The sequence below is a fragment of the Fukomys damarensis genome, unplaced genomic scaffold, assembly GCF_012274545.1.
Source record: "Fukomys damarensis isolate Sample0158 unplaced genomic scaffold, DMR_v1.0_HiC HiC_scaffold_30, whole genome shotgun sequence".
Taxonomy (NCBI): domain Eukaryota; kingdom Metazoa; phylum Chordata; class Mammalia; order Rodentia; family Bathyergidae; genus Fukomys; species Fukomys damarensis.
This window is the reverse complement of record NW_022900942.1, coordinates 25,972,491-25,997,891: the sequence shown is the minus strand read 5'-3', so window position 1 is coordinate 25,997,891 and position 25,401 is coordinate 25,972,491. Positions and strand designations below refer to the sequence as shown.

The 25,401-nt window shown below is 39.2% G+C and overlaps 1 long non-coding RNA gene across 1 annotated transcript in view; it reads left to right on the top strand.

Annotated features, from left to right (window-relative positions):
- Positions 1–25,401, top strand: part of LOC117283734 — a 114,587-nt gene that overhangs the window by 51,507 nt on the left and 37,679 nt on the right. The window contains exon 2 of the long non-coding RNA XR_004514769.1: positions 20,136–20,240. This is a non-coding gene — a long non-coding RNA (uncharacterized LOC117283734). The remainder of the gene's footprint in view (positions 1–20,135; positions 20,241–25,401) is intronic.

Below are 25,401 nucleotides of genomic sequence, written 5' to 3'. Positions count from 1 at the left end.
GTGTGAAAGAAAAAAAAAAAAAAAAAAAAAAAAACATGGAGAAAGGACAGCTACATAATTTAGAAGGTAGAAAGCAAAGTAACCAGTTGGGGAAAACCCAAAATGCACACTAACTTTGATAAACACCAGAAGGATTTAAGAAGGAGACACCAGGCACCTTTTAAGGAAACAGTTGAATAAATAACATTTCAGACTTGTAAATTCTCATAAACACAGACTCCTGGCTCATGTTTACTTTGTTGGAAAGCACACGGAGGATGTGCTCCACCAAAAGAAAGCCAGAACCTTAGCTGATGTGGGATTAAATACAGGAGGGAAGCACAGCACATCCTGAGTTGTCAGTTAAGGAATATCCACGTACTGGGCCAGGGATTTAGCTCAGTGGTTTTGCCGCCTGCCTTGCAAATGTAAGGACCCAAGTTCGATACCCAGTACAAAAAAAAAATGCTGAAAGAAATATCCACGGATTTGTAGGGTTAGAAAAGTTAAATAATGTGCCCCCAAGATTGCACAGCTAGTCTAGTGAGTTTTAGAGCTAAGAACCAAACACAAGTATGTCTGAAGCAAAGGACATAATAGAGTGCTTTTGTAATCATGGAATTCTGGGCCAAAGACTCCCTAATGTAGATCTTAATAGTTCCAAGTCATAAGCTTGCAGTGAGAAATATCACTCAACTCATTTACCTGGTGTATGGCACATGGGAACTTAGATACAGTTGTCTTGCTTTTAGTTTAGAAATAAAGATATTAGTATCATTATTGTCTCTGTCAAATTTTCCAAGAAGGGCTAGTATTTTTGTTTTGTTTTGTTTTGTTTTGGTACCGGGATTGAACTCGGGTCCTGCGCTTGCAAGGCACGCCACCGAACCGTTGAACTAAATCCCCGGCCCAGGGCTAGTATTTTAACCTAGTTAAAACTAGGTAAATTCTAGTTAGACCTAGAAAGATAAAAAGCATTTTGATCATTGGTGTCCTAATTAGCTTGGGAAAGTTGCCGCTGACTTAGTGATATGAACAATGGGCATGCACTTGTCACAGTTCTGAGGCTTGTGCAACATAAGGTGAGGCACCATGACGTTGGGAAGTGAAGCTTCACCATGAAAATGCGGGTGGGGGCAATTTTAACAAGAGAAGAGAAGACAACAAAGATGTACATTTCAGGCATTTATCAAAAAATCCAGTCGAAAACAACTACAATTTAGCCACTTGCCAAAGTTTGATTGAAACATTTGGGATTTGGAGGAAATATATTATCTGTTTCTCTAGAATCTGTAAGCCCTATCCCTGAAGTAAATTAGATCATCAGAAAGAAACAAACCTGTACTTTATTATCTCAACTCTCCACAGATTAGCTTTCATAGAATTGAGATTAATAGTATGTCTTTAAGTCTTGGAGGAGAAGAATAAAGCACCAATTTCAAGAGTATTTTTATATCTTTTGAAAAATCATAGTTGTAGATACAATGTACTATGCTACCTACCTTTAAAGGGTCTGAAAAAAATTATCCCTTGACAAATGTGTATATTTGTTTTTATTAAGAAATGACAACTTCAAAACCCGATACCAGGAGTGGATTTAGTGCTCAACAGCAGTGATTTAATTTATAACAAATGCTTAAAGACAGCTCTTAGGTAGGTAGGTAGAGATAGATAGATAGATAGACAGACAGACAGACAGACAAATGATAGACAGACAGCCGGATAGAGATACAGGTAGATGTAGACTGTATTGAACCCAGGGCCTTCACACTACATCGGCAGCCCTTTGTATGTATGTATATTTGTTTTGTTTTGTTTTGTTTTTTAAAACAGGATCTCACTAAGTTGCTAAATTGTCCAGGCCAGGCCTAAACTTTCAGTCCTTCTGCTTCAGTCTCCCAGAGTCCTGGGACTATAGCCATGTAAATATAGTGTTCCTCCTGTTTCATACGCTTAAAATATTATGCTCTATTTCAGAAAAGATGAGTTTTTTCAATTTTTTATTAATACAAGATTTTAGTAAATAATGTTTACATTCCTCCCAAGAGGTAGGTACATATATTTAACATATCGTATTTCTTCTTACTCTCCTTTCTCTCCTCTCCTTCTCCCCTCACTCTAGAGACCCTTTCCATTTGCAAAAGATCTCTCTCCCTGTTTCATATTGCCTATTTTATTTTAATTTTTTCATATAAGAGAAACCACGCCATATTTAGGCTTTATGTGTGATTCACTTCACTTAATATTATGGTCTTAAGGTGTATGTATTTTGCCACAAATTTATATTTCTTTATGGCACAGTAGTACTCTATTGTATATAAATATCACATTTTCTTTTTTATGTATCTGCTCTTGGATACATAGGCTGATTCCAAGATTTAGCTATTATGAATTGGGCTGTGATAAACCTGGGTATGTATGTAACACTGTAGTATGATGTTGTTAACTCTTTTGGGAAGAAGGGGAATAGCTTAGTTAAATGGAATTTTTATTTTTTGTGTTTTGAGGAATCTCCGTACTTCTTTCCATAGTGGTTTTGCTACTTTATGGTTCTACCAACAATGTAGATGTGCCCTCCTCTTCCTGCAGCCTCTCCAACATTTATTATTGTTTTCTTTTCTTTTTAAGTGATACCTGTTTTTTTTTCTAGAGTAAGATGAAATCTCTGTTGTTTTAATTTCTCTGAAGGCCAGTGATGTTTTACACTTTTCATGCAATTATTGGCCATTTGTATTTCTTCTGAGAAGTGTCTTTACAATCCTGTTGCCCAATTTTTTATTTGCCCCTTTTATTTTAGGGTCTAACTTTTAAAATTTCTTTGTAAAATCTAGATATTAGATCTAAGTATTAGATTAGGAGTGGCAAAACTTTTTTCCCATTCTGTAGATTTTCTTTTCCCTATATCGATTATTTCCCCTGCTATACAGAAGCTTTTTAATTTGATGTCGTCCTGTTTGATGAATTTTGGTATTATTTCTTTTGCAATTGGGGCTCTGTTGAGAAAGACATTGCCTGTGTCTGTATCTTCAAGAATTGTACCTGTTTTGTCTTCCAGCAGATTGTTTCTGTTATAATATCTATTCTTTGATTAATTTTGATTAATTATGGTACACAGTGATAGATAAGGAACATTACGGTTTATATCTAGATGTCCCCTTAAAGCTTCCTGCATTCAAAGGCCAGGCTTTTGAAGGTGATAGGATGATGGGGGCTTGCAGCTGACTTGCTCTTAGGAGGTGGGGCCTGGTCAGAAGAGGTAGGTGACGGTGGGCATGGTCTAGGAGAGTTTATCTTCCCCACTTCCTCCCTTCACTTCCTGTCTGCCATTTCAGGAGCAACTAGTTATTCCTCTACATGCCCCTGTGCCATGCCATCCTGTCTTGGAGTCAGCTGACTATGGACTGAGGATGAGCCAAAATAAATCTCTCTTCCTTTAATTTGTGGGTGATGGATATTGTGTCTCAGTGACACAGATAGTAACTAAGACAGGGATATGGATTCAGTCTTCCACATTATTGTAACCAGTTTCCCCAGCACTGTTTATTAAAATGGTTGTCTTTCCTCTGGTGAATGTTTTTGGCCCATTTACCAAAGATTTAATGCTCCTGGAGCTGTTTCTTCACCTCCTATTCAGTTCCATTGACACACATGTCTGTTTAGGGGCCAGTACCATACTGTGTTTAGTCACCATAGCTTTGTCATATAATTTGAAATCCAGGACTGGTATGCCTCCTGCTTTGTTTTTGTTGTCCAGGATTGCTTTCACTACCCTGGGTCTCTTCTGATCCCATATAAATCTTAGGGTAGATTTTCCACTTCTGTGAGGAATATTCTTGGGTTTTCTTTTTTTTTTTTTTTTTTTTTTTTTTTTTTGTACTGGGGATTGAACTCGGGTCCTTGCACTTGCAAGGCAGGCCACTGAACGGCTGAGCTAAATCTCCGGCCCTACTCTTGGTATTTTGATTGTGATTGCATTAAATCTACATTTCAGTTTTGGTAATATGACCATTTTGACGATATTGGTCCTGCTTATCCAGGAGCGGGGGCTTTTTATTTTCTGATGTCTTTTTTTATCTCTTTTTTCAGTGTACTGTAAATTTCACTGTAGAAGACTTTCATTTCCTTGGCTAGGTTAATTCCTAAGTATTCAATTTTTCTTGAGGGTATTGTGAATGGTGTTGTTTTCTTTCTTGATAGGGACAGTATTGGTGTATAAGAATGCTATTGATTTTTTTGTGTGTTAATTTTGTATCCTGCTGCATTAGTGAATTTGGTCATGAGTTCTAATAATCTTTTGGTAGAATTTTTTGGGTCCTCTATGTAAAAGATTATGTCATCTGTGAATAAGTAGTTTGACTTCTTCCTTTGCTATATATGTATCATTTTTGTTTCTCTTGCTTAATTACTGTAGCTAAAATTTCAAGTATTATTATAGGAGTGGGGATAGAGAACATCTCTTTTTCCTGCTTTTAGAAGCAAAGCTTTCAGTTATTACCAATTTACTATGAAGTTGGCATAGTTTTGCCATAAATGACTTTATCAGACTGAGACAAGGTGCTTCTATATTTATTTTCTTCTGGGCTTTTCTTGTTTTTGAATCATGAATGGATATTGGATTTTTGTCAAAGGCTTTTTCTGTATCTTTTGAGATGATCATATGATTTTTGTTTTTGCTTCTGTTTACGTCTGTATTACATTTATTTATTTATTAGTACCAGGGATCAAACTCGGGTCCTTGCACTTGCAAGGCAGGCAGCAGAACCACTGAGCCAAATCCCCGGCCCTGTATTACATTTATTAATTTGTGTATGTTGAACCATCCTTGTGTTCCTATTGGTCATGATGTATGATTGCTTCGCTGATTTGTTTCTTTTTGTTTGCCAGTAACTTGTTGTAGATTTTTGCATTTATGTTTGTTAAAGACACTGGCCTGTAGGTTTTTTTTTTTTATAGTTAGGTCCTTGTCTGGTTTTGGAATCAGGATAGTGCTAACTTCTAGGAATTCATTTAGAAGTGTTCCTTTTTTAAAAATTTCGTTAAACAGTTTGAGGAATAATGATGTTATAGCCTTCCTGAAAGGCCCATAGAATTCAACAATGAGTCCATAATGTCCTGGGCTTTTCTTAGTTGGAAATTTCATTGCCTATAATAATAGGCAATTATTCTGGGCTTTTAATGTTTTCTTGGTTCAGTTTTAGTAATTTGTATCTAGGAATCTGTCCATTTCTTCCATATTTTCCAGTTTGTTGGAGTACAAATTTTTATACTGATTACTAATAATATTTTGGATTTGGGCAGTATGTGTGGTGATTTTATCTTTTTAATTTCAAATTGCATTGATGTGGTCTTTTCTTTATTTTTGTAAGTTTGGCTAAGTATTTGCCTATTTTTATTTTATTCTTTCAAGAATCAACTCTGCTATTCATTAATTCTTTGTATTATTTTAGTTTTAATTTCATAAATTTCTTCTCTGATCTTCATTGTTTTCCTTCCTTATATTAAGTTTGGATGTGGACTGTTCTTATTGTTCTAGGACTGTGAGATGCATCATTAGGTAATTTTTTTATCTCTATCTGTTTTTCTAATGTGAACATTTACAGCAATAAACTTCTCTCTTAAGATAGATTTCAATGTGTCCCGTAGGTTCTGGTATGTTGTACTGGCATTATCATTTGATTCCAGTAATTGTTTAATTTCTTCATTGATTTCTTCTGTGATACACAGAATGTTGAGGAGTGTGTTATGCTATGTCCAAGTATTTGTTAAATTTTTCCAATTTCTTTTGTGATTGATTTTTATTTTTATTGCACTATGATCTGATAGTATGTGTGGCATTATTTTGATTTTTTGTGTTTATTTAAGCAGCCTTTATGGACTAATATATGATTGATTTTGAAGAAAGTTCAATGGACTGCTTAGAAGAATGTATATTCTCTTATAGTAGAGAATATTCTTTAGATATCTATTAAGGCCAGGTGCGGTGGCGCATGCCTGTAATCCCAGCACTCAGGAAGCTGAGGCAGGAGGATCACTATGAGTTTAACACCAGCCTGGGCTACATAGGGAGTTCCAGGTCAGTCTCAACTACATAGTGAGACCCTGTCTCAAAAAACAAAGCAAAACAAAAGTCTACTAAGTCCATTTGTTCAAAGATGTGGTTCAGCTCTGATATTTCTTTGTTAATTTTTTTGTTTAGATAATCTATTTGTGAAAAATGGATATTACAATCTCCCAATATTATTGTGTTGGTGTTTGTTTGATCTTTTATGTCCAGTAGTGTTTGCTTTATGAAGCTGGGTGCATCAATATGTGGTGTATCTACATCTATAATTGTTATCTCTTTATGATTATTTGTTCCCTTAATTAATATGTAGTGACATTCTTTGCCCCCTTGATCATTTTCAGCTTCAAATTGAGAATAAAACTGCTTACTTATAGTGTCTTGTTGCATGGAATATTATTTTCCTTGCTTTGACTTTTAGTCTATGAATTTCTTTTTTGATTAGATGAGTCTCTAATATTCAGCAAACCATTAGGTTTTGTTTTTGTTTTTGTTTTTGAGCCAGTCTGCCAAAATAGGTGTTTTAATTGAGGAGTTAAGCCCCATTTACATTGAGAGTTATTAGTGAAATGTATTGATTTATTCCTATTGTTATGTTATTTTTCTGTTGTTGGCTACCTTATTTTTCTCTCCTTATTTAATGCTTAATGTATCCACTCTATCAGGCTTTTCAGTTTTGTGGCTTCACCGTCTCTCTAGAATATTCCTAAGTATCTTTTGGAGTGCTGACTTGGAGTTTATGAATTTCTCAGGATGTCCTTTTCATGGAATGTCCTTATATCTCTACTGATTTGGAAATATAGTTCTGCTCCATGTATTAGTATTGTTTCAATACTAATTGTTTCAAGTTGTTTTCTTTTAGAGCTTGAATCATTTCACTGCAAATTCTCCTGGCCTTTAAAATTTGTGTTGAAAATCTGCTATAATTCTAATGAATTTACCTTTATAAGTTTTTTTTTTTTCAGTTCTCTAGCAGCTTTAAAGATCCTCTCCTTGTACTGGACTTCTACAATTTTGACTATGTGTCTTGGCAACATTTTTTTTTGTTGTAATTACTTGGCATTCTGTAAGTCTCTCTTACCTGTATTTTGAGTTCTTTCCCCATATTTGGAAAGTTTTCTTCTACGACTTCTGTAAGTAGTTTTTTTATTCCTTACATGCTGTGTTCCAATTTCTTTCTAATTCCAGTTAGCCTTAAATTAGTCTTGTTGGCATCATCTAGTAGCTATCGAATAAATTTTTCTTGCTCCCTTATTGTTTTTGAGGTATCCCTGAGTATATCATCTTGTTTTTCCTTTTTTTTTTTCCTTTTTTTTTTTGTCCTTGAGACCTGAGACTCTCTCCTCATGTTGGTCACTTCCAACAAAGGTGGCGAAATAAGGAATGACTGGGGAATAAGTAAAATGTAGATAAGTGAAAAGACTAGATTAGGAAAGAAAAAAGGCTAAAAAGAGAAAGAAGAAAGACCAAGAGCAGAAGGAAAAACAATTTTTAAAATGAGATGTTAATGAAAATAATTATAATGTAGACAAATTGAAAAAAAGAAAAGAAAAAGAGAGAGCACCCAGAACAGACATACAAGCACGAAAATACACACACAGAAAGAACTCCATGTGGGTGTTCTACCATGGAGCCGTGTCCACACAGTTCCCTTCGGGCTGTAGTCATGGTCAGCTTGCAGCCATCCAGGTTAGATTTCCCATGCTTCCTGGGAGCAATGAGGGCTATCAGTCTTTCTGGACCCATCTTCCCACTGCAAGCTGTGTTTTGGGTGTGGTTAACTATAGATCTTTGTCACTGTCCCAAGGTCTAACCACCTCAGTTACTTTGGGAAGAGGTGGATGTGAAATACTGTAGTTTGTCCAGCACCTGGCTCTCTGTTGACTTCCACCAACAATCTCCTGATTCTGTTGTCCCTGCTGCCAGTTGAATCTCAAGTTCATCTCCATATTCTTTCTCCTGAGGATTTCTGACATTATATGCCAGGGGATATCTACCTTAACCAATGTCCCCTGCTCCTTTGTTCTCAAGTCTTCAATGGTCCCTGATTTAAGAGCTCCACTGTCTAACCCATGGAACTTGGTGAGTCTCTGGGCTCAGCAGAGTGTGTCCTTTGCTTATGCAGGACAGTATGTAGTTGGTAGGATTTCCTGGTATCTCAGATCTTTTGAGTGTTGGGAAACAACAGGAAAGCTCTCACTCTGGACTAACACTGTTCAGCCTCTCCTTCCCCCATGTCTCCAGGGATGTGATCCATGGGTCTCTGCCAACAAGCTCCTTGCTTCCCACAGTTTATGGTGTCCAGCCTCTTGCTGCCTGGGAGGTAGGAGGGCTTCCCTTGCTGACACTGTATGGGGGGTGGTGAATAGGATGTCACCAGAACACAGTGTTCCCCGGTGTTCGGGAGGCTTATGGGGGAAGGGAGTACCTGCTTCCATGTTGCTATCTCTCCTTTCTTCCGATTGTAGTTTGTGGTTTCCTTGGGGCCCCAAGTGCAACTTACTCCCAGGCTGGGATTCCTCTTTCAAATAGGGAGGAAAATATAAGGAAGCCTGTCCCAGGAATCTGGCCTCTGCGCCACTATCTTCTTCCCCCATGCTATTGGAACTGTTCCCAAGATGACCTGCTCCCCAGGTAAAGGGTATTTGGGCGGTCCAAACACAAGCAGTGCCACTTCACTTTTTCAAAAACCTAGATATTGTTTTGATTTACAGAATTCATCTTTCAGGTTGATTTTATGTTTCTGTGTATGATTGTCTCCCCCATTTCAGAATACCTGTATTTTTTGATGCTTTTCTCCTGCGAATATCTCCAATGCACCTCCTTCTCTAATTAGCCATGTTGGAGTCAAAACAGATGAGTTTTAAACAAATAAAATTGAATATATTATCAAATTCTGTCATAATATGGGCTGGGGATTTAGCTCAGTGGCACTGCACCTGCCTCGCAAGCACAAGGTCCAGAGTTCAATCCCCAGTACAGCCAAAATAATAATAATAATAATAATAATAATAATAATAATAATAATAATAATAATCTGTCATAATACAAGTGTCAGGGAATAAAAAAAATACCTTACCTGATAGGGAGTACAGGATCTGAAATACCTATGGCATTCCTGTGATGAAGAGATTTAAAACATACAATCATTTATGTATTAAATTTTCACAGAATTTCAGAAATGCATGAGAAACTACTAGTAGAAAGGCTCAGGAAAAGCAAATTTCTCTGTTAGGAGACATTGCCTTTTATTCATGAGAGAAACCTTTTTTAAAATTTTACTATCCTGTTTATACATTTCACCCACATTAATCAGCACTAGCTAGATTATACTTCAATAACAAACAACCCCAACCCCTTAGGGGATTAAAACATGAAAACTTATTCCTTATTTCCACATATCCATCTTGGATGTGGAGGGTTTTCCACTCTACATTGCTATTACTTGAGGACCTAGACTGACAGGTGTTCCACTTTCCAGAACATTACCGGTTGCCAAGTCCAGGAAAGGTAACATGGCAAATCAAGTACTGAATCTCCAAGTCTGCCTGAAAGTGGTATGTATCATTTTCATTCATGTTTCATTGGCCAAAGCAAAGCACGTGCCTGATGAACATCAAGGCAGCCAGACAGTTAGGAGGTGAATCCGAAATATTGGTGAACTGTCCTAATTACTACTAGAATTTGCCATTTCGCTGCTGGATTTTAAATTCCCTTCTTTTCTACTTCTAAATTTTCTCATCTTTTCCTCCAAGGACACAATCCTGAGTCCTGTGTCATTCTGACATGGCTTTAATTCTCAATTTAAGATTTTGGGAGATGCACAGCCATTTTTTTATATGAGGTCTATGTGTAGGACCTATTGATTCAGAGATCTATGAATAAGAAGTTATATTTTCTGCCCCTTCAACAGTTTAACAGAAATGGGATAACTCCAATGAGGACCCTTCTTCAGAAATGAGGAGATTGAAAAACACATCAGGTCCTGGTCTGTTCCAACAGCTCCTGTCTACGGGAAGGATAATTTCCTTGATTAGATCCATGCTCTGTTCCCTGGGCAAAGCTCTCTGGTCCAATCACTCCTGAAGCCTTCCTCCAATGTCTGAGAGCACTTTTCCATTGTTCAGAGTAGCTACATTTGAAGTGGGGGCTATGGTCTGAATATTTGTGTCCTCCAAAAATTCATGTTTTGAAATCCTAACCATAGGGTGATGGTATGAAGGGGCGAGGCCTTTGGGAGGTAACTGGAACATGAGAATGGAACCCTCAAGATTGGGACTGCTGCCCTTAGGGAGAAGAGGTTCCACAGAGCCAGCAAGCCTCTTCCACTATGTGAGAACGCAGCTAGACGACACAATGTATGGGAAGCAGGTCTTTACCACACGATGAATCTGTTGGTGCCTGATCCTGGAATTTTCAGCCTCTAAAACTATAAGTAATACATTTCTATTGTTTATAAGCTATCCATCTTATTTCATTATAGCAGCCTAAAAGGACTGCAACAGAAAGCAAAGCATAGCCTTCTGGGACATGGGCAGCTTTCTCAATCCACTTCCTGCTCTTGTTTTTTGTTTTTTTTTGGTACCGGGGATCGAACTCCAGTCCTTTGCTTGCGAAGCAGGCGCTGAAACCACTGAGCTAAATCCCCAGCCCCCACTTCCTGCTCTTGTTTTTTGTTTTTTTTTGGTACCGGGGATCGAACTCCAGTCCTTTGCTTGCGAAGCAGGCGCTGAAACCACTGAGCTAAATCCCCAGCCCCCACTTCCTGCTCTTGGATAATTGGAGTCCCAAAGCAATTTAAATTTTCAACCACCATTCTTTTGTCCAGAATGACTGGTACTTTTTCCAGTACAACTCAGTCAAAAACAATGCTTCATGCCTATTTTATTCTAGTCAGCTTCCTGTGCCAACAGCCACAGTTCCTTTTGAAACACAGTTCACATATTTACATTGCTGTTCTTTCTTGTTCCTATGCCTCTCTTTATTGTTTTATTTTCAATTCCCTGAAGCTATCAAGGCTATAATGAGAGAATCACACACTTAGTCTCTTTTCCCTGAGCCACTCTGAATAAGTGAAAGTATTTGGGGGGGCACTGCAAATTGAACTGTTACAAAGAGATGTAGTGATTCATTCGTTTCATTGAATCATTCTCCTGTTTTTAACAGCAGGTACAATGACTGCAGCCTTAATATATCCCCTGCATGATGAATTTTCATCGACCCCTTTTGCCACTCTTTAGGATTTAGGTTTTTTTTTCAGGATTGTAACTTCCTGAGCTCTGTTTTCTGACATTCCTTCTTGAAAATCAGCCAGTTCCTTTCTTAAGCTCACCCCTGTTTTGGAACATCTTGCCAAAAACAGTCATCAATAAACCGCACATGCTACTAACGGTAATCTCTTCCCCCAACCTTTTTCCCTAGAGGCACAAGCTCATCAGGAGTATAATCTACATCCTAAAGTCCTGCAGGCACTGTTTCTTGCCACCCCTTATTTGGACACCAACCTGGCCCTCACGCCAGCATAGTAGCCCACTTCTGTATACCAATTTTGTGTCATTCAGCATATAAAAGGTTTTGCTGTAGGAAGATACCATACCAACATCTCAGGAGCCTAGAAGAAATTCTTATTTTTCTTTCTCGCCATATGCCCAGTTTGGATCAGTGGAGGGCATTTCTCTCAATTAACTTCATGCAAAGAGCCAAGGAGATAGAATCTCAATCTACCAGAACATCACCAGTTGCCAGGGAAGACAGAAGAGAACATGAAAAATCACTCATCTGCCTGAAAAGATAGATACACATTATTTCTGCTCATATTTCATTGGCTGAAACAAGTTCTCTGGCCAGCCCTAATTTCAAGTGGGGTAGGTCGGAAAGGAAAATCTCCCTATGTCACCAGAAGGAGGCAAAGCAAAAATATAGCTAAACAGTACTAATAACTCTTACCACTACCATTTAATAAAATGATAACTGAGTCCAACACACACTCTATAATCTCTGGGGCTTACAGAGTCTGCAGGTTCTTACAGTCTCCCTATTCCTACAAAAAGTTAAAGAGACTGAAATTTAATTCCCAGGGTGCCAATTTCAAGTGGGTATCATTTACACTGTTGACATATTGAAGAGAAAACAGATAAAATGGAAAAAACAGGGGCCAGGGGTTCAGCTCAGTGGTGCTACCTCACAAGCAAAAGGTCCCAAATTCAATCCCTGGTATCAAAAAAAAGGAAAAAAATATCCATAAATAGATACTGGAATGGGGCAACCATTCTATTGGCAACCATTGCCAACTGTCACAAGCTTATATTTGCTTGTGCATGTACATTCTCATACTTTTCAAACCAATTGGATTCTTCTCTAAGCTAAGCAAAGAAGAGTACTTGCGATTTCGACTGCCTAAGACTTTAAGCCAGATCTACCCAGCCCAAGCATACAGAATACAATATGATCCAAGTCTAATTTTCCATTGGTTGTCTGGTTACTCAATAAATACTTGATTGACTGAGTAATCCCATGGCCCAGACAACTATTGCGGCCACAGAAGAGAACAATATGCCAGATGAAAACAGCTTCCATTCCAAACCCATTTGGCCACCATCACAGAAGGTCAGTCATCACGCTCCAAATGCTTGTCCAAGGTTGATGCTAGGACGGAGCTGGATACTGTTTATAAATATTGGGAAGATTTTCTAGATAAAATGCTTAAATACACATTTGGAAAGTGAGTGGCTTTGTTCATTTTATTGTCCAAACAGTCTTTAATCCATTCATTTTATATTTCCTTTGATTTTTCCCAACACTCAAGAGAAAAAGTTATTTTTATTTTTCTCAATATGCTTAGCCGCAAATAACTGGTTCATGACCGAGAGACCATGTGAACATATAATTGTGGTATTTTCCTTCCTAATCTTAGTGCTCTGGGGGAAAAGGTGCTGCCTAAAATGTCACCTTCATGTAGGTAGATAGGAGAAATTTTCCCAGTTGTAGCATAGCTGGTCCGACAGGATTATGAGCAAAGGACACTCCCAGGAACCTCGACATCTTCTCTCAGAGTCTTTCCCGTACCCCTATGATGAGACTTTTATTAAAGCAAAGCTCCCATGAGCAGGCAGGGATGTGCCAGGGCAGGGCAGGGGCCTCTCTGGCAGTATAGTGGTTTTACTTGTGGCTGTCAGGTCACATTCACAGGTACGGGGGATTGGGATTTTGACATTTTTCAAGTTTTTAACATGTATTAATTGTTCAAATTAGTGGGATTGAGTGTGGTATTTCCATACATCCGTACATTGTGCATTGATCCTGCCCATGCACTCATCTGTCCTCATCCTGCCTCAACATTTCTTTTTCCTTTTTTTTTTTTAATTAATTTTTTTTTCCAGTACTGGGGATCGAACTCAGGACCTTGTGCTTGCAAAGCAAGCATAGTGCCACTTTTTCCCTTTTTTTTTTTTTCAGTACTAGAGATTCACCCCAAATTCTCAGGCATGCTAGGCAAACACTACCACTAAGGGACATCCCAGCCCTTTTCAGTTTTTATTTTAAGACAGAGTCTTGCTAAGTTGCCCAGTTCATGGCTGCCTTCTAACTTTAGATCCTCCTGCCTCAACTTCCAAGTAGCAGATTATAGGTACACATCACTATGTCTGGCTTTCAGTATATCTTTTTGAGGGGCATGGTTTTCTAGAACAGCTGGGCTTAGAGGATGAATGCACGTCTTTAGGCAAAATGAAGCATCTACACAAGTTCTGATCTCTTTATATAAAGAACAACTGGGCCGGGGATTTAGCTCAGCGTTTCGGTGGCCTGCCTTGCAAGCACCAGGACCCGAGTTCAATCCCCGGTACCAAAAAAAAAGAAAGAAAGAAATATATAAAGAACAACCGCTGCTAAGCTTTGAATGTTGAGAAGAAAAAACAGCAGCTCACAACATAGCCAGCTTATGTTGTTCATCTGTTTCAATGAGTTGGTTCTAAGGCATGAGCTGGTCGTTAGTAGCAGCCCCTAGTAGTAGCTCCAGCAATCCAACTGGCAGCCAGCGGAGATGTTATCTAAGGCCTCAGTGTCACCACTGTAGGGAAAGTAAGGAACCTTCTGATCTATCCTACCTGTGCAGAGGGCCACATCTACCACATCCTGGAGAGATGAGACAAAACATCATTTAAAGATCTTCCCCTCTCTACACATAAATGGATGACAAAAACAAGCTGCCACAAGCACAAAGGAATTTAGTGCATAGAGCCGTATATAATAAAAATGGCCTTCGTAATCATCTGAGGAAAGGTACACACATTATGGAACGGATGATGTGGGTACAAATCAGCAAAGAAAGAAAAACAAAACAAGAGCACCGCAAAATCTAGATTGATCAGATGTTTAAATTAAATTTAAAAGCCTAAACATAAAAGTATTGTTTAAAAGGTATTAGTTTGTTCTTATAGACTCAGAAAAAGGAATGCTTTTCTATATATAACACAAAGCCCAAATAACAAGGAAACTTTGCATGGCAAAACCATGACAAGGAAAGTCAGAAGACAAATGTCCCACTGGAAGAAAATCCTTTGCAACTTGCATCTCAAAAACAAAGGCCTAACTAACCCAATAAATAAAGAGCTCCTACAAATCCATCTTTAAAAGACCAGAAATTGCCATAGAAAAATGGATAAGGCAAGAAAATCAGAAGAGCGGTTATTATCTCATCCACCATGAGAGACTGGGAATATAATTAATGGCCTTCAGATAGTTTCAATATTTCTAAAGTGTGATAAATAGGAAACTATATTAACTTCTTTCTTGGCTGAGCAAACTTAATGAAGTCGTTAACTATGCGACACAACCTCTACTTGATGATGACATGTTAATTTCACCCTTATACTTGTTGATAAATCAGCTTCTTGGGAGATGAATGTACATACTAGCTTTGGCTGTCTCGCAGACTGAAGTGTGTCTTCATTTTCTTGTATTAGGCCTGCCCCCTGTTCTTCCTACCTACAAGCCCAAATCCTCAGATATCTTCATTCTCTCAACGACCATGAGAAACATCAACAGGAGTCTCACCAGGCTGCACCTCGTAGTCTACCCAGAACCAGGGTGGTCTTTCTCCATGGCTCTGTAGTGGTGTCAAGGCCTTTAATTTGAATGCTGTCCTTACTACCACTAGATGTCTCTCTCATCTAAATCAGTGAGCAGCTATTCAACACAACCTACTTAACACTAGGCACTGGGGCCGGGGATTTAGCTCAGTGGTTCTGCTGCCTGTCTTGCAAGGTCCTAAATTTGATCCCGGTACAAAAACTAACTAAATAAATAAATAAACAAATAACACCAGGCACTGAAGGAAGGGCAGGCTAGTTCCAAAGAGCAAAGTACTTATTCATCAGTATTATGCACACGTGCATACTTTGAGGTTAACAGACAGGAAAGGCACTTTCAGAAGTCTTATGGGGAGGGAGAACTCCACACAATGAAAGAATGCTACTTATTGGAATCTGAGATTACCACACCGTTTGTAATGAACTATGTCTGCATAAAATGTGGAAGTAAAACAGGCAAAGATCCTGGGAGAAGAGCATCCAAGGAAGAGGAGACAGCAGATGCAAAGGGCCAGAGGCAGAATGAGCCAATAGTGAGAAGGCTGCAAAGACAGATTTTGCAGGTCTTAATAGAGTATGTAAATATCATTTTGAAAGAAATGAAAAAACATTTGAAGAGTCCACGATTTCTGGCTTTTGATGGAAGAACCCTCCAAATTTACTTGGATGTAATCATAAGGAAGCACCAGAAACACCCAAATGAAAAACTTCCTACTGCCCTGTGTTCTTCCAAACGTCAATATTATAAAAAAACAGAGAGTCTGGAAATCCTTTCAGAGTAAAGGAGATTAAGGGACAACTAAATGAAGTGATCTTGGGCTCACAAGGAAAAACAATGCTGTGGAGGGCCTTAGAGAACAAGGATAATATTGGAATATGGATTATAGGTTAGATAAAATTATGCTGTTACTATTGAATTTCCTGAATTTGATAGTTGATCTGTGGTTGTGTGAGATAACATTTTTTAGAGCACACACAGTAAGTCTTCAGGGAATGGGAGAGGGCTCGAGGTTTCTAAACACTCTTAGGCAGAGAGAACCTGCAAAGTGTAACCCTCACCAGCAGCGTTGCATGTGGATAAACGCCTCAGCAAGGAGGCTCGAAAGCTATGCCATGGTCCGCACAACCCTCGCTTTCCCCACCCCTCTTACATTTCTGTTCACTTCTGCACCTCATCCCCAGAGCAGTGTCCGTGCTTCCTGCATCTCTGAAGACCCCCTCAAAAGTACACAGCTGCCTGCTCTTCAGCGGCTTCAATGGCACTTTTCCACCTGAATAGATGACAGTCACCCTTGGGTGATGGGGTAACAGATAGCTGCGCTCAAATATGGCAACAGTCTCAAAGCTCTACAGAATTAACATCCCTACAACCCTGGCCTGCTTGCAAGAAAATTGTTGCCAACATGTAATCCATGTGCTTACGAAGCTAACTAAAAATGTGACAGGAGATTAAGTTCTGCATAAGCATCGGAAACAAATTAGTTTTTTAGAGTCCACACTTGGTCTTTTTGCTAAACATGGATGTTGGAAGACATGAGAAACACAACAAATGAAAAACGGTTTGGGCCCAAGTAGCCATTCTTTGGCACCCAGAGCCAACAAGCACGTCCAGGCGCCTACTGCAGGCAGGGCTGGTGGCTCAGCACTGCAAACAACAGGAAGGTCGTTTGAGCAGCTGCCTGCCCCACCCACACTGTGAACCTTCCCTCTTAGAGCTTTGCTGAGGTACAGGAAAGCTCAAGAAAGAGACCGAGATTCCATTTTATTTTGCTTTGAAACTTTCAACGTTTCAGGAGCTACGCTGACAAGGAAACAAAAGCTCAGTTAACCAGAGTGGGCCACACAGGCTTTCCAAGAGAAAGGGCAACTGCAGCGGCAGCAACTAGGCACAACATTTGCGTTTCAGGAATTATGTGAAAAATTGGGGCGAACCCACAAAAGGATTATGGTGCCATGAAAGCAGCGCAGAGGGGGCTCTGATGAAGAGAAGTTGGGGAAACTGAGGTCTCATGCCCAAAAAGAATAATTCTTATTTCTGTCTCCTCTGGTACGGAAGACCATTTGCTGAGTTAGAATTATCGCCTGGTTGTTCTCCAATTTCCCTGAGGTATAAACAGCAGAAACTGAGTTGAAATTTTAAAAGAATTTTTAATTAAACATTTGGTTTTATTGACCTTGTGAGATCAGACTCAGAAATGAGCTACCAGGGTTTCTGTGGTTTTTGCACTCCCAGGGAAGGAACTTTAACGTGAAAACAACTCTCCGCTCACGCCCACTTAGCTGGCGCTGCTTTTGACCTGAGCAGAGGGCAGCGGTACAATGGTAACGTGATGAAGGGGCCATGGAAGCCCAGTGCCCATGGAAGCCCAGTGCCCAGTCCTAGGTATCTAGGAGTCTTATTTTAGCCTGCCTTCCATTTTTAATGGAGGCATTCAAGGCCTCCATTAAAATGTAAATGGGTAGTGGTGCATCCCTGTAATCCCAGCACTCTGGAAGGCTGAGTCAGGAAGATTGCAAATTCAAGCCGGCCTGAGCCACTGGGTGACTTAGCAAGACCTTATCTCAAAAGATTACAAAAGATATGGGGATGTATCTCAGTTGGAAGGACCTGGGTTCAAAACCCCAGTAATACAAGAAAGGGGAGGAGAGAGGGAGGGAGGAAGGGAGGAAGGAAGGAAGGGAGTCAAATTAGTAAGTTATTTACAGGAACATCCAGAGCAAATCAATTTTGGGTAGAGAAGGAATTGGGGAAATTCAAATTTTTCTGGAAAGAAAAAAATCCAGGTGGGTTCCCACTATCAGTGCCTTCAGGGATCCAGCACAGGGAGCATTCCTGTTTGGTTTCTCCTGTCATCTGCTTTATGTAGCCCCCTTTCCTTCCCTGTGCATCTCTCTACAGTGATCAGCAGCCACTACTCTAGGTGCTGCAGGCGCTGTCCTAGGTTCAGAACACGCCTTTAACACATGCTCCATTTATTTCCCAAAGGAGAGAACTGTTATTTGTGTGCTGCACAGGATTAAATCAGTTATTTCACCTCCTTTAGTACATCAGGACCCTCAGTACTGGAGCAAAATGACACTGCAAGAAAAGCCCTCAGCCCTGAGACACAGGGAGGCCGTGACAGTGCCATCAACAGTCAGCCTGAGCCCCTGTACTGCAGAAATAGAACCCAGGTGAATCCTGCAGGCAGACACTTACTTGTAACTGTGAGAACAACACACTGTTGAAATCCACCAACACCCCACCTTTCTAAAATGGTATTGGGGATTGAAACCAGAGCCTTCCTGCTGAGCTACACCCCTAGTATTTGTTTTTTACTTTTGAGGCAGGGTCTTGCTAAATTGCCCAGGCTGAGCTTGACCTTATGATCCTCTTGCCTCAGTCTCCCAAGTGCTGGGATCACAGGTGTGTGTTTCCATACCCAGTGAAATCCACTTTGATTCACTCTGTCATTGTTTATTAACTTTTCATAATTCCAGGGAGTCTTATTATTTATCCTGCCAACTAGAGGACGGAATCTGAGGATCTTTCTGTCACTTCCTAAGTACTCGTGCAATTATAGTAATTCGTGAGGCCATATATTGACAGTTGTTGCCTCCTATGCAGCTTTCTCATAAAAACAACAGCAACAGTAGTTCCCTGTGGGTATATATAACTCAGGAAGTTCAATCCACTTAGCCATTTAATTTTGCAGTTTTTTTGTCAAAATAAAGTTTAATGTAATAGTATTGTTATTAAAACATTAAAAATCAAGCTGGGCATGATAGCACATGCCTGTAGTCCTAGCTACTCCGTAGGCTGAGGCAGAAGGATCACTTGAGTTCAGAAAATTGAGGCCAGCCTGGGAAATATAGGGAGACCATGTCTCAGGGAAAAAAAAATCACTCTAGTATGTGGAGGAAATAATAGTTTGAATGTTATATAGCAGAATAAAAAGATTCAATACAATATTTACAAGTTGAAATTTTCCAATTCCTACTCATTCATTCATTCATTCATTGGCTGTGATCCTGGAGGTTGAACCCAGGGCAAACAGGGTAGGCAAGCATTCCACCACTGAGCTACACCCCGACTTCCTCCAACCTCTGATCATTACAATGTGTACACTCCAGAAGTTTTTACCAAGTGCCTACATTTTATAGGCTGAGCACAGAACAAAGCTCTCACACATTCTCACCTGGGCTTGAATAAAACCAGACCCTGGAAAGAAATGGCTGTATTCTAAAGAGTCAGCTAGAAACTCACAGCCTAACTTCCCCTGGGGGTGATATCAGGGACAGTTACATTCCGGTGCTGCCTGAAAACTTGCCATATAAATCTGCCTGCAGTACAATCCTACAGGATCTGCCTCCATCAAAACAATTTAAGGAACACTACGCAGTTCAAGGCAAGAGGAACACAGCTGCCCCAGGACCTTCCAGGCAAAGGCAGACACCAGAGCGCAGAATGGAGCAGACACTGCGGAACACAAGTCATTCTGCTACCTCCAGTGGCCCAGGCAAAGGGTCTTCAAAAGCAAACAGTGCTCAGATGTTTCCAGTTGTGGATCAAAAGGCCTCTGAGTACGTGGGAGGAAAGAAGTGTGAGATCATTCATAAATCCATGTTTATTGCTCTCGGACTGGAAGTCAACAAGTTTCTCACGCAAAGACATGGCACTCGCCTGGAGGCGACTCCAGCAACCACAAACTTTGAGGTTCTGGGCTATGCTGTCTGTGTATACTTAGTGACTCATTCCCCAGTGACTGTCACCCCACATCCTTGAAGGCCTGTATCATTCTCCACTGAATTTTTAAAATGTTATTTTAAACTGACAAGTAATTGTTTTATGTATTTATAGGGCACATGGTGATGTTTTTCGATCTATATATACGCGATAGAATAATTCAAGATAGATTGAATCGAGCTAATTAACATGTCTGTCATCTAACCAATTTATCATTTTTCACCACTGTGTTTTGTTCTTTTTTCTCACTTGCACATGGTCTTCTCTGCATTGACTGCAGGATGGAGAAACCCGTTCACTGTGTCTCCACTGGCATTTCCTGGATGCCCTAGGCACTTGAACATATTTCTATCAGCCACCATGCCCTGCTCCTCCACTGGTCCTGGTGAGTATGGGAACTACCTGGGACATTTCCTCTCTTCTTACTTTCCTGATTCCTCCTTTCTTATCTTCCTTCCTGCCGATTCACTTACCCACCTCTTGGCTAGAATTGGCCTCTCCCACCCTCCCTTGTCCAACCTCGCTTCCACATGTGACTACTCCATACCTCTGCCACTTCCAGACTTGTTAGATCTTGGATTCCCCCATGAGATGATACATTCATTCTGTGAGACTACACATTTATTGAGGGCTGGGAACTTGTCTTACCCACTTTTGATGTCCCAGGACAATAAAGCAGTAGGCACTTGAAAAATATTTGATGAATAAGTGAAATATATCTACTAGTATGGCTGACTTTGCAAAATGGAGAATCAGATCACAGCATCGGTTTCAACTCCCAGTTGCGCCCCTCCCTGCCATGTAGGAAAGGTGCGCATACTTTGATATAGATTTAGTTTCAGTTCTTTGTCTACCTCCGAAAACATGGAGACTTATAGAATGCAATTCTCAGACACAAATTTTCTAAAAGTATTTTCAGTATTGTGCTAGGTTTTTAAATATGATTTTAAAATGGATTTAAAGAAAATTTGGAAGGCTGTAAGAGTGATATAAATGGATTTCTCCATAAAATAGAGCAACACTAAACAGTATTAGATAAGTAACAACCCCTATCAAATTCAAATTCCATACTTAATGTCAATAGATGTTCTAGTCTTCATTTCCTTTACTTTTTCTAGCCAATGTGATCCATACTGAATTTGCATATTACTTGTTATATCAATGTCACATATATGACTATTAATCACATAACATTTTACATTATTTTATTACTCTTTATTCACTTACTCAAAACACAACTTTCCCTGAAATAGACTGCTTTCTTTTATTATAGAAATAATCTTAGATCTAGGAATTCCAAAGGAGTAATAGAAAAAACATTTTAGATATATTTATTATGCAGACAACATTGTCAAGATCAGACTAAATTTTATAGTAAAATGTATTAATGTAATACCTTATAACTATTCTTTCATAAAGCTTTCTAAAGTTTTAGCCCCATATTGAAGTCAAATAAAGATTCCTCCATGTCTTAGTAATCATCAGTTCATGTTGTGCCCTCTTAAAGGTCAGTCAGGAAGAATTTATGGTTTAGAAAAATAATCTTTGCTGTGATACCTGCATGTGAATGGGTAGTGTGGACAGATGCCACAGGTGCAAATGATTAGAGAGAATGAACAATGTAATATTTTCTCTTGTGTCCTAATATCATCTTAAAAATAAATTAGAAAGCAGTTGATATAGTAACAATGAGAAAATCAGACATTTTTCATCTCAAAACACATGTTGGTTCTGGTTTATGCTGAGTTAAAGGATATATCATATATCTGTTTCCTATGTTTGAAGAATGAATGTCAGAAAAATATTTCATTAAATACCATGGACATGTAGTCAAAAGCTTGGTGCAAAGTGAACACCTTCCTGGCCACCTTGTCCCCTCAATTTCTTTCTTCTTGCCAGCAGCTGGCATGTGTAGGAGCTGAGCATTTATTGATTAAAATAATGAGCAAACAAATGAAAACAAAACAAAAAAACACTTCTGCTTGTGTTCTAGTTCTTTTATTTTTTCATTCTAATATTTGCCTTTATTTGGCACTTAGCTAATATGGAATGGAGACATTGACCCAAATAAAACTCTAGTTCATAGTTAATATTTGGCATCCCAGCCAGGGATAGGGTGCAAGCCTGTAATTCCAACTACTTGGGAGGCTGGGGAAGGAGGACCCCAACTTTAAGGCCAGCCTGGGAAGCTTAGGAAGACCCTGTCTCAAAACAAAATAGCAAAAGGGTTGGCAGTGTAGCAAATGGGAGGCTCTAGGTTCAAACCCCAGTACTGAAAATAAAAAGTTAGGCAATACAGTTATTTATTCAATGCCTATTATATGCTCTGTATAAACTCAGTGGGTATCTAGAAAATTTTAGATCAGATGTCCTGCCAACTATTACAGTGACTATTAAGGGATACAAAAATAGAAAACAAAATCTATATCCTCTAGGGCTATATAATCAGAGTATTTACTGTTATGTGCTTATATAATTTTTATTGATTTATAAACATACATGTACATCTTTATAATACACATATGTAATTTCTATTCCTATGTCTTCTTCCTTTATAAAGTGGAGATAATATTGGTACCTTGCTGTCAAATACTCTAGAAAAGCTCCTGATCATGGCTGTTGTTACTGCTGCTCTTGCTCCAAAGCCCTGGGGAAGAGAGCACCTGTGAAATATGTAGGCCATCTCCACAGAGGCAGTTTCAAATATTCACCTTTCCCGCCTGCTTTTCCACAGTCTAATTTGGATCCTTCCTTCTGTGTCCCTCCTGAACTCATCTGGGATTTACTGTTTCCCACTCAGTGCCACCAGTAATCATATCATCCCCCTCATGTGAATCTCTGCACTGATTCTGTGCTCACCAAGGCAAGAAAAACATGTAGTAAGATTATGAGATTAATTGATAATTATAAGAAACAATTGATGTACAAAAGATGTACTTTCTTTCCATTATATTAGTCCCCATTATGTCAGTAATGAAAGTACCTTTCTTCCATGGTCAGCTTCAAGTCTGTTTTCAGAATACAGTTAGACATAGCTGAATAAATGATATTTAATGTACTCTTGTATATGCATAGATTGATGTGTTAGTTAACTTTCCATTGCTGAGACAAAAATACCTAAAAATAACAACTTAAAGGAGGAGAGGTTTATTTGGGATCACAGCTTCAGAAGTTTCAGTCCTTGGTAAGTTGGCTCCGAGGTCGAAACATGATAAAGGGTATGGCAGAGGAAGTCTGCTCACCTTATGGCAGCCAGGAAGCAGAAAGAGTTGGTGAGGAAGGGCCTGGGGACAAGATACTGTCCCCAAGGTTACGTCTCTGAGAGGCGCCTCCTTCAACTAAAGCCCCATCTCCTTACAGCCCATTCAGCTATGAACTCATCAATGGACTAATCCGCTGATGAGGTCAGAGCCCTCATGAGCTGGTCACTTCCCAAAAGCCCACACTTTAGATCCAAACCATAACAACCAGACTTATATAAGCTCACAGCAAAATGAGATTAAAATTCCTTTCTCCCTTCAAACACTAAACTGATTTAATTTTCAGCAATCTTTCTCTAGCATCCTTGCCAATTCCATTTATTTAGTCCCAGTCTCTGTATTTTGGATGTTCTCTGAGTGTGTTAGCATGTACAACATGAAAACCTTCTGACTTGAATCTTGAGGTCTCTGCCTTTACAGAGGTCCTAACTTTTATAAGAGTTTAATATAGCATAGCAGATATTTTGGGCAAGTTTAAAACATTTAATCAGAGAAAATTCTTTGGTTGTTCCAGGCTGACTCATGTTTCCTGGAAGTTCAAGTTCTTTTCTTTTTTCCTCATAAAATGTGTGTGTGTGTGTGTGTGTGTGTATGTGTGTGTGTGTGTTTCTTCTGCCTTTCTATTTACTATTCCATTTAATGCAAATAAAATCTCACATTTTTAAGGGAAGCACTGACTCTTTAAAAGTAGAGTTCATATGAGATAATGTATCAAAATTAATTTGCCAATAATATAAATGTTTCAGAGAAATTTTAGTTTTTAAAAGATGCACTTAACTATTCCAATTTCTAAAACAATACAAGTTCTATAAGCAATGTAAAAATTAGTGCCATGTTATAAACAATTAAAATACGTATGCATGAAAATATGTTCCTAATAACTTCTTGATTTTGTTTTTAGGAACCTAACAATTAGTCTGAACTCTTTTCTTTCTCTGTTTTTGTACATAAAGTTTTTATGGACCTTTGCAGGAGTTTAAGTGTATAATTGAAATGGTCTTTGATTGCAATTGTGCTGTTCAAAATTAAAGTGGAAAAATAAACTTGGATCTGGAACATTAAAAAAATTAAATGATGAAGTGCCGGGAGGAAGCCTGGACCCCGATCCACCGCAGGAAGGAGAGCCACGCCTGCTCCCTACCCAGCAGCCATCACTCAAGAGCCACGAAGGTAGCCTCGCAGGCACCCCTGAACCCCCATAAGGTCCCACACACACACACTCTCAGTCCTCCTGACTGTGCCAGACTTTGGACCCACTCTGCAGAGGCAGAGGTAGTCATCAAGGGTATTTTTCTGAGTTACCAACTTTGAACATCTTTGAAGAAAGGGCATGGGAAAGCTATAATAGAATGTTGTGGAGTGCAACCATTCACACGGTTGGGGAACTCAATCTGGGCCCTGCAGGCCGAGGTCAGTCAGTGTCATGGGGTTCAGCCATCAGCTAACTGAGATCAGGGGTCTTGCATCCTCGCTCTGTCTGAGCCATTAAATGGTAAATATACTATATTGAAATTTTGTTCACTGCAGACATGTTCTGGACTGCTTCTTGATTTCAATTATATTCAAATAATTTAAGGGTGATAGACTAGCGACTACCACAGGTGGTCAGTGTCCAAGTTGTGCTTGATCTTAATGTGTCACTGATTGTATCAGTTGGGGTAAAGCATTACTGTTGATTTGATGAGCTGTTTTCTCTGATGTTATGAAGATGAGAATGTCTGTGGGTAATTAGAGACACAGAAGCTAGGGCACAACTATATCAGGAAGATTTGGGTGATAATTCAGAGAGTAAACCAAGGACAGTCCGACAACAAAAATTAAAATGAGAAACACTTAAGCAAGACACAAGGACAGACTTCCAGTTTACCAATGGCAAGCAGTAGGGCAAATGAGGATGAAAAGGCCAATAGTGAACCACCAGGACACCCTGAACTCAAAGCACAGGAAGTAACAAAACAGATCAATCAGGCTCTAGAAAAATTCAAAACAGAAATAATTTCCCAGATAACCATAGAGATAGTGAGCAAAATGGAAGTCATGAGTCAAGACTCTAGAGCAGAAACTGACAAAAAAATAGATGAGCTCAGGACCATGATAGAAGCCATGAAGCCCAGCATAAGAAAGAAATGGAAACAATAAATGCCCAACATAGGAAAGAAATGGAATCCATAAAACAGATTCAAACAGATATCCAGGAGATTAAACACTCTATTGAAAGTGTAAGCAACAGAATAAAAGAATGCGAGGATAGACTCTCAGATATAGAAGATAAGATTGCAGTCAGTG